The sequence below is a fragment of the Bidens hawaiensis genome, unplaced genomic scaffold (genome assembly GCF_021521415.1).
Source record: "Bidens hawaiensis isolate Kalapana, Puna unplaced genomic scaffold, B.hawaiensis_p1.1 tig00010069_1, whole genome shotgun sequence".
Classification (NCBI taxonomy): Eukaryota; Viridiplantae; Streptophyta; class Magnoliopsida; order Asterales; family Asteraceae; genus Bidens; species Bidens hawaiensis.
In genome coordinates this window covers 431,079-442,199 of record NW_027491760.1, presented here as the reverse complement: position 1 = coordinate 442,199, position 11,121 = coordinate 431,079, and positions in this window count along the sequence as shown.

Below are 11,121 nucleotides of genomic sequence, written 5' to 3'. Positions count from 1 at the left end.
TAGGATTCTGTTAGTCGTGGACCGTTAGAAACAAATACATTAAAAGTTGGGACCATTAGTAACCAATTCGTTAGTTGGGACAGACAATGACCAAAAGGCAATAGTTGGGACCAATAAAAACCAATTTTCCTATTTTAAATTAATATTTCTTTGTTTTATATTTTAAAGTGAGAAGACACTCAAAACTATACCCACTCACCCGGTGTATGATTTGTAAACGGGAAAATTCTCAAAATGTTCCACTTTTAAAAAGAGATTCCAAGTATGTTCCTTCAAAATTCAAATTCCTTATTTGTCCCTACGGATGAGCATTTGTTACCGGTGACGTACCGGTACCGGTACCGAAAGTACCGTACCGATTGAATTTGGTACCGGTACCGGTACCCAATATTTGTAAATTTCGGGACCGGGAAAATCGGTACCGGTTTTTTTCGGGAGTACCGGTTTAGTACCGAATATTTATACAACTTATTAAAACAATATGTTTCATAATGTGGCATCCAGCATCCTTAACATGTATGTATCAGTGACCATCTTCACCACCCTCATAACCTAAACCCTTGTTCAAATAATTCGATCCCCATTGCCAGAATCCCCTCGCTGGTCACCACCATCAGAATCTTCTCCTAACAGTCGACCTCCTCCTCATCTTCTTGGCTGTGATGAACTGAACCCAATTTGTACCCTAATTTTCACGTGTAAGTTGCATTTAACTCTTTACATTTAATTTTTATGTACTAAAAAGCTTCTATGGTCATAATATAGAAACCCTAACTTCAGTTTACACATCAGTTTGTATGTTAATATTTGAAAATTGACATTTGACACTAGAAATTGTTGACTTTTGTAGGTTTGTTTAACCGAATGGCATCTTCTTCTTTGAATGAACCCCCTAATTGTCAAGTAAGTTTGTTGATTTTTCAAGTTACCTTTGTAATTTGGTATGCTTAGTATAAAGCTTAATGTTTTATGTTGTAAGGCCCCGTTACCGGTATCCCTACTTTCGTGTTGGATTTACTCATAAACACAGTTCTAAATATCAGAGTTAATTAAAACATTTATGCGGAATATAAAACTTTCATAAAACATTACAATATTTCATAACTTGTCTCAAAACATACTTTGTCTTTCACATTAAAACATTAAAATTAAAACATCGCAAGTCTTCAGATGCCAGGCTCTTATTCTTCTGCCATGTGTCCCCGATCAAGCCAGCTGTCTCATCCTACTCACCTGCGTGCATACTAAAAGTCAGCTACGCTGAGTGAGTTCTAGTTAATCACAAAATCATACAATACATTCTTTACATTTCATACTTAACCTCCTAACTTTCTTTCATACACACTTAAGTGCTTTTACTTTCATTTTTACCTTCATACTTTCTTTACATACATAATCATACGTTTTAAAGAGCCTTTCGCCCTATAACCTCACAGATATTATAAGGGTCTGGTCCCTAGTTTTCGAATATTAGAAGGGTTCGATTCCCTAACATCACAGATATTGTAAGGGTCTGGTCCCTACCATCACAGATATTATAAGGGTCTGGTCCCTAGTTTCGAATATTAGAAGGGTTCGATTCCCTAACATCACAGATATTATAAGGGTCTGGTCCCTAACATCATAGATATTATAAGGGTCTGGTCCCTAGTTTTCGAATATTAGTAGGGTTCGATTCCCTCTTCGTTACCATACATTATACCCCGAGTATTTTTAGGGCTCGGTACCCTTTTCGTAACCATACAACCATACATCATACCTCGAGTATTATTAGGGCTCGGTACCCTTTTCGTAACCATACAACCATGCATCATACCTCGAGTATTATTAGGGCTCGGTACCCTTTTCGTAACCATACAACCATACATCATTATTTCCTTCTTTTATTATCTCTATCACGTTCATACGCATAAGCATTCATATTATACTTACCTTATACATAGCATTACAACCTGACAGTACGTGCAATATCCGAAGATCGTTCACGTACCATCAAGCAATCATTCTTACAAAACACATATATCACATAGGGCATACACTTATCACTTAGGATAAATGTATTAACAACACATCAAGTATGCACACAGCCCCGAAAACATAACAAGGAATGGGGCTAGAAACTCACCTGAACACGGTTACGTTCTCCGTTGATCGTAATCCCTTTCTTCAGTTGTGCACAGCTGACTGTATAACAAGTATACATATAATTTAACTATCACTACTTATAATGTATTTCTATCTTATATGACCCACAACGAACGGGGGTCCGGGGGCAGCGCCCTGGCGGCGGGGTCTAGGGGTGGCAGCCCCTAGCAGGGTCCAAGGGGCAGAGCCCCTGGCTGGGGTCGAGCTGCCAGGTCAGCTTGGAAAAATTTTATTTCCATTAACTGTCTTAACACATTTTTCATTAGATTTTTAATTTATTTTCTAATCGAACTTGACTTTAGGCGAAGTTAACCTTAGGCGAACTTAGCTTTAGGCGAAGTTACCAGCTAGGCGAACTTAGCTTTACAGCGAAGTTGCCATCAGGCGAACTTGGTTTCAGGCGAAGTTGTCATCAGGCGAACTTGGCCTCAGGCGAAGTTATCATCAGGCGAACTTGGCCTCAGGCGAAGTTATCATCAGGCGAACTTAACTTTACAGCGAAGTTGCCATCAGGCGAACTTAGCTTGCAGGCAAAGTTCATCAGGCGAACTTAGCTTGCAGGCGAAGTTCGTTGCTTTGAAGGCGAAGTTGCCCAGATGAAGGCGAAGTTGCCCAGACAGCCGCTGTTTTAGCTTCTGATCGGCATTTCGAGCGATTTTAACACCCTTGCTATGGTTCAATATCACCCACTACGCTACCCGGCCATTTTCGGTCGTTTATACATTAAAAAGCTTGGATCTTTAAACTTCAAAGATCAAGAACCATACCTTTTTGGGCTTGTTTGGATCTCGTTTACTTGCTTAATCACAACCAACCGCTCTCTCTTTCTCGGACCTCGCTCTCCCTCTCCTCGGCTGCCGCCGGCGGTTGTAGGTGGTGTGTATGTTATGGAGTGTTTTTAGGAAAATGATGGAAATGAAGGTATTTTGGGGTTTTGGGGGTATTTATATCCCTGAAATCCCATTCTCATTTAACCCATCTCAATTAATCCAAGTCAAAGACCCGCTCCTTACCCGATATTAATTAATTACGCGAAATCACTAAACATAACTTCCTTTACTCATCATTAAAATTTTAGGATGTTACATATGTGGTTTGTAGGATGATGTTGATGATGAAACGTATGTTGAAGTTAGTGATGATTCAGAATCGAGTGATGGGGCACCAAAATCACGTGATGGGGTGAAATCAAAATCAAGTAATAGGGTAAAATGTCGTAAGAGAAAGCGACCAACAAAGAAAAACGATTCCCAAAAGAAACCTAAAACAGGAAGCGAGAGATCTAAGTATTGGAAACCTTATGATGTTGTTTATTTAAGTGAGGATGGAGTGCGTCGGAAGTACGGAAAGTGCAAGTGGTGTAAAAGGTTGATTAAAGCCGATCCAATCAAAAACGGTACGTCGGGTCTTAAAAAACACACTCCTGCGTGTGTAGAAAATCCCGAGTTAGACAAAAAGCAAACTAACTTGGTGTTTCAAAAGGATGCTAGCTGTGAAGGTAGTGTGAGCATTTGGAAACATGATGATTCTAGAATCATGAAAGCTTTACTAGATTTGTTTATTGTTGCCGAATTACCGTTTAAGCTTGTGGAACATCCGGCTTTTATTGAATACACCAATGCTTTGAATGGAAAGTTCATTTTGCCATCAAGACATAAACTGTCTAAAGATATCGCAAAGTATTATATCGAAGAAAGGAACAAATTGTTAGCATATGTAAGTAAACCTACCAACACCGTACACTTGACCACCGACAGTTGGACATCCTTATGTCAACGGGTTAACTATATGGTTTTGACGGCACATTTCATCGATGATGATTGGGTAATGCATAAACGAATTATTAATTTTAGACCCATTGATAGTCATAAAGGGGAGGATATTGGTCAATAAGTATTGTATTGTATTCATGGTTGGGGTATTAAAAAGGTTATGACTATGACGGTTAACAACGCGTCTAGTAATGATAAGGCGATTGCTTATCTGTTGAGAAAACTGCCTAATTTGTATGATGAGGGGAGGCATTTTCATATTAGGTGTATGGCACACATACTAAACCTAATTGTCAAAGATGGTTTATCAGAGAACACTTATCATGTTGATTGTATACGAAAGGCAGTTAGGTATATTCGAAACTCAACACAAAGAATAACCAAGTTTAAAAAGTGCATAGAAGAGTTGAATCTTCAATCAAGTAAGTTTTTGTGTGGAGATATGCCTACTAGGTGGAATTCCACCTATGAGATGTTGAAAACGGCGGTGGATTTAAGGGAGGTATTTTTCTCTTATGAAGTTCAAGATAATAGTTATATTCATGATTTAGAAAGACTACCTAAACAGTCAGATTTTGGTGTTTGCAAAAAGCTGGATGACTTTCTAAAAAAGTTCAAGATTAAAACAGAAATTGCATCGGCCACATCAAAGCCCTTAGCCCACATATTTGTACGAGATAATTTAGGGGTGTAAACGAGACGAACTTGAGCTCGACTCGTCTGACTTATGAGAGCTCGAGTTTGGCTCGTAAGTAGTTTTTCATGTTCGAGTTGGCCTCGTGTATTATTTATTTATTAATATTAATTTATATAAATTCGTAATTATTTTTACATAACTGTTATATATATATAACATAAGTTACATAATGTGTATTACCTAGTTATTTTTTTATAATAATTTTATTTATTATGACTATTATTATTATTATATATCTAATATCTTAAATAAAACTTGTATAAATAATTGGCTTGCGAGCTGGCTCGAGCTTGATAAGTGAATCTTGCGCTCGTTTATTAAACGAGCGATTTTAAGGCTCGAGCTCGTTTAAGCTTGGCTTGATTTGAGCTTTCAACGAGCCGATCTCAAGTAGCTCATGAGCCGGATTGGCTCGTTTAAACCCCTAGTTCCTATTAATAAAATGCATGATTGTTACTTGTTTACAATGATTTGGAACCTAAATGGAACTTAAGTGTTGGTTTAGGAGTACCTTTGCCATTAAACATGTTATTCTTTATTTGGCATACATGAAACTGGATACATACATTGCGTTAGACATGATTAAAAAGTTATATGATTACACAAGACCATTATAACAAGATTTTCAAATTAAAGCATTTACTGTAGGTTTGGTGTGTTAAATACACATTTGCGATTTTCAACCCGTTTGGCTGTGACTGGTTTCTTTTTTAGTTATTATTTTTATTTTACCCGTTTGACTCTTAGAGATAACATATACCGCGACTTGACTCATTCATAAAATAATTCCATGAAATTCCCGACTCTGTTTATTCCTTGACATGTTTTTACATACAGAAATGGGAGTTGGTGACGAGAATGCTCGTAACGCTGGGAAAAAGCCCGCACCGGCACCCGTTGCAAAACCGAGTGTTTCAGAGGCTGCACCAAATGCTGGTAAATGCACTATATTGTTACATGATATTACAGCCAGCAGTGTCTTCTGCTGCTTCATTAATGCTGCTGGTCAACGAAAAGTTTGGTGAATTGAGCCAAATTGGGACATTGTGTTTTGTAAATTCGGTACCAAACCGGTACCATACCGAAATACCGGTACCGTACCGGTACCGGTACCAAACCGATATTTTCGGGACCGGGATCGGTACCAAGTATTTGTAATTTTCGGGACCGGGATTTTCGGCGGTACCATTGGGTACCGGTATGGTACCGATCTCATCCCTATTTGTCCCTTTATTAACTCGTCTTCGGCTCTATGTTAAGAAGACGAGACGATATGTTTCTTAACTCACCGCCTCCCAGTGGCGAAGCTCGGACGAAAATGTCAAGGGGGGCGGATGAAAATACGCATTAAAAAAACCCTTAACGGAGGGGGCCGGGATCAAATTTTCGGTTGAAAACGGGTATACTTACACTACGTATAAAAATGTCGGACGAACATGAGTAAATTTACACTAGTGCGTAAAAAAACGGAGGGGGTCGTGGCCACCCCTGGCCCCAACTATCCTTCGCCTCTGCCGTCTCCCCTCCATATTAGCTCATGACATGTCACCTCCCCGTCATATTAGCTCAAAACCCATCGCCTCCGCTCCATGTTAGCTCAAAACTCATCATCTCCACCCTATGTTACTTTGAGGAATGTTATATCTTGTATGCCTCAGATTATACATAACTAATGTCCTTATGACCGTATGGTTGAAGAATAATGTTAAACTATGTCAAAAAATAACAATCCTCAAATTCAAGTTCCAATATGTATCTTAAGAGTAAGAATATAAAGATATAGCCATTCTTTATATCTACATATGATGAACCAGAAGTGATGTAGGTCTCGGCCTATTGTTGGTCTTCGACAAACGTATGTGAATTCAGTTCAAACTCCTTACCTATTTTCATTTTATGAAGATCAATAACGGAATTACTATAGTCTTGGTTTATAGTTACTTCCATAAACTAAAAGATGACAACCTAGTCCAAACCCGGCGGATAATGCCGAAACATCTAAGACTTTTTTTCGAGTATATTACAAGGTATGAGACTGGTTTTTAAAAACTCTTAGTGTACGGGACGGGGTATGGCATTAAGTGTTATCGAATGAATTACGTGAAACTCACATAGTTTTTTATTGGAGCCATCCCTTAAAATAGTAAAATAATATAATAATCTGAAACAAGATCAAATAAATTTTATTTTTAATATGAAAACAGTGAGAACCAATTTGCTGTTATGATTAGGTTTATTTTTATAGATGTTTGCTGTTATTTTTTGTTCGTATTTTCTAATTTTCGATTATGAGACGTTATAATTATTTGCTGATTTATATTTTGTTGTTGTTATTATATATTTTTCTTTTGTTGTTATAAGTTTTTAATGTTATTATTTTGTTCTTGATTTCTATTATTTTGTTGTAATTTTTAGGTTGTTTTTCTTTGTTATTATAAATCATTGTTTATGTAGATTGATATTGTAGTTGGTATTGTTTATTGCGTTCTCATTTTTTTATAAATTAGTATTATTTCCTACATTCTCATGTTAAGATTAAAATATGCATAAACCTTTCCCATAGTAATCTACTGGTCCATTAACTTAAGTTTTTATATCTATAATTTATTTATTTAATAAAATTATATAAAAATTAACATAGTAAATATGCATTTGAAATTCACAGTGGGTAATTTTATAACACTTTGTTTAAACTTTATAAAAGTTTTTCAAGTGATATTTTTTTTTATCATTTACCAATCCTCATTCAGCTATCTTATATCATCGTACATGATCTTTTCTCATTGTTAAATTTTGATTTTGTTGATTAAAATAAAACTCCAAAGCTCCTGTATATGATCACTAGCTTTTGAACCGATTATTACACGTGATTTGTCATATATTAAAATAAAAAATCCATTATCTGAAAGAAAAGAAAAAAACTATAGGTAAGAGGAAAATAAAATAAGTACAAACAATACAAAGTCTAGAATCTCAAATTTATAAATTCGATTTTTTTATATACAACATTTGTAAAAATTGTTTTGACCAATTATCCGTGGATAACTATGAGAAATGAGATGAGAGATTAGAGAATTAAAAGAGAAATTATAACCAATTTCTCAAAATTGATTTGTCTCATGACTCATGGATGGATAGGATTAATAAGATGAGAAATTAGAGAATTAAAATTAAATTATAGCTCATTTGCCAAAATTATTTTAACCAATGACCAATGGATAGTTAGGATAAATGAGATGATAGATTAGAGAATTAGAAAAGAATAACTCATTTGTCAATATGATTTTACTCCATAACCCATGGATATGTAGAATGAATGAGAAGAGAGATTAGACCAAGAATGAATATGGGATTGTCACATCATCCTCAATATTTTCTTTTATTATTATAGTTAGATTAGATTAAATCACTTGATGTTTTATCATTCTTGAACTTGACTTTCTCGACAACTAAATACCCGAGGACAATATGACTGTCTGACATCCCATTAACTGTGGATTTCTGGTTGTCATTTTCAACTCATGGTCACGCTTTTGCGTCCCCTTTGGATAGTCGCTGCACTTGTCTAATTTTCTTCATCTACTTATTCTAATAAAATAAAATAATTGTAGACACATGTCGGTTTGTGGTTAATACTCACAATTTTTTCCCTCCAAAACTAATATATGTTATAAACCAATAATTATTCGCTTTACTTTTACACTCAATTTATATTATATTTATAATATGATTAAATTATTCACTTTTCTTTAAACTCTATTTATATTATATCTATACATTTTATAAAATAAAATATTTACATGTTATACTACTATACATTGTTATAATATATTTCACAACATACTTGGTGAAATTCAAAAATCAACAACAAACCGTGTTTGTTCAATATTGAAAAGAATATAATTTTAAATGTTATCATGAACATATTATACTATGTATATTGTTGAAGATTGTAAATAAATAAAAAAAAACTCTAATACGCTTTCAAATTACGAATTAATTTTTTTAATCATTAAATTATAAATATATGTTTAAAAGTTGATCCATTTTTTAAAATTAAACCCATTTATCTATTGGTTTTTTTTGTACATTGTCATATAAATTTATAAATTATCAATATATGATTTGAATCTATCTATTTATTTTTTTCGGTTAATGTAGTAAACTATACGTATACGTGTTAAATTGTAAGGATAATATATACCAATAATCACTTTCAAATATAATAAAGTTTATCATATTTAATATCTTGGGTTTTTTTATCAAGGATTGCTTCGGTTTTTTATGGAACTTAAGTTTGATTGTTACGGGTTAAAAGTTGGTAAATAGATCATTTTGTACAAATTAACTACATATGGCTCAAATTTGTTACCAGTAAAAAAAGAGTAATCTAAATACTTTTAAAATTTTGATAATGCAAATAGATTTATCGTCAAACGTGTTACGTGTTCAAAGTTTTGACTTGAAAATGTAAACAAATGAAAGTTAGAGTTTTAAATGTGATTGAGTTTCGGATTTATTTTTAAGAACATTTTTTAAAATAATCAAAAGATTCGAGATTTTGCACATTGAGTATTTTTCTCATGATTATTAAAATTTAAGAAAAAATGATATAACACTTCCGACATGCCACTTTTAGGGATATCAATTCTTCTAACTTTTATCAAATTAGAAACATTTGTGTCGGCATTGACTTTTTCTTGAATAGTAATCAAAATGTTGTATGTGAAGCATGTCGTATAAATTATGCTCAAGTGAAGCAAACATTCACAAAATTGAACATGATAACATGTTATTTTTTTTTGTCAGTTGACAAAGTCGAAATGCCCTTCAAACTTATCAAGATATTTTTCATGGTTTAGCTCAAAACTATTATTATATGAGATATATTCTCCGAAATTGGTTTATAACCAAATTTCTTTCAATTATTAATATATGACACTGAGAATAAATTTTAAATAAATGGAGTGTTATTGGGTATGTTTTTGCACGTGTATTATTTTTTTTATTAAGTTCATTTTATTTTTTGGAAAAATCATTTTGTGATATAAATAAAATCAATTTATGGATAATGATACAAGCATAGATGTAATACATTTTACTATATATATTGTGTATTATTTTATTTGTAACTTAATTATTTAGATCATCTCGTGTATTACACGAACTCTAAAACTAGTTGGGGAATATACGACATGGACATGTGAATAATTGCATTTATCATTTTTATAAACATGTTAAACAAGGTACACATTTTATAATGTGTGATCACGTCTTCATCAATAGTACATGATTAGAAGTTTATAAATTTGTTACTTTGGTATACTCAGTTTCACATCAATCACTATTTATACATTCCAACCTATCCAATATAAGCCAATGTGTCCACCATCATATGCTCTAGCGGTGCCTACCGTGACCAATATGTTCACTATTGTAGCTCTGATGGGTACCTTATGGTCCAAAGTTCTCTTTTGGTTATAAAATGATTCAGTATCTAGTCTTTTCATATAAAATGGTTAATTTTCTTATAACTTCATTTACCTTTTTAAATGCGAATAATCAAATCTATATATATATATACTCCATCCGTCTCATTATAAGTGTTCTAGTTTGACTTTTCAAGTCTTTTTTTTGCAATCTTGACCGTAAATATTTTTGTTCGTACATTATAATACTTGATAAAAATTATATTAATGTAAAATACATTTAAAACTCAATCCATTCATATATGTTACATCAAGTATTATATAACACAAACAAAAATATTGTCGGTCAAAGTTAAACAAGAAAGACTTGAAAAGTCAAACTATGACACTTATAATGGGACGGAGGGAGTATTTCACCAGTGATTTAATTATGCCCATGCACTGGCGAAGTATAGTTGGGGCCAGGGGTGGCCCCGGCCCCCTCCGTTTTTTCACGCGTTAATGCAAATTTACCGGTTTTCGTCCGACATTTTTTATACGTAGTGTAGATTTACCCGTTTTCAACCGAAAATTTGATCTCGGCCCCCTCCGTTTACGGCTTTTTAATGTGTATTTTCGTCCGGCCCCCTCGACATCTCCGACCAAGCTTTGCCACTGTCATGGTTGCTTAATTTCCAAATTTGCATTAAATTACACATGTTTCAAGATACATTTTTCCAAACATAATATTGGTTAACAGTTAAAATTATTCAGTTATAACATATTTCATTCACCCATTATCCGGACACGTACTTTTGTCACTTCTTGTTCGTGAGCACGTCCATACTTGTACGGAAGGTCACGGCCTTTGTAAGATTTCGAATCTTCTGCACTTTGTCTTGTTTAATGGTTTTTCTCTTTAGTTGGCAAGATCGTGCCAAGGTTTACACGTACCGATGATCAAACACTGGTTTAAAAACACTTGAGAGTATGCATTGGACATATATAAAAGCATCATCAACCAAGTAAAGTCGTCAATTTGTTAATTTTATGATGTGGCAATTTGTTAAAAAAATTAAGCGTTTTTAACTAATTTCTT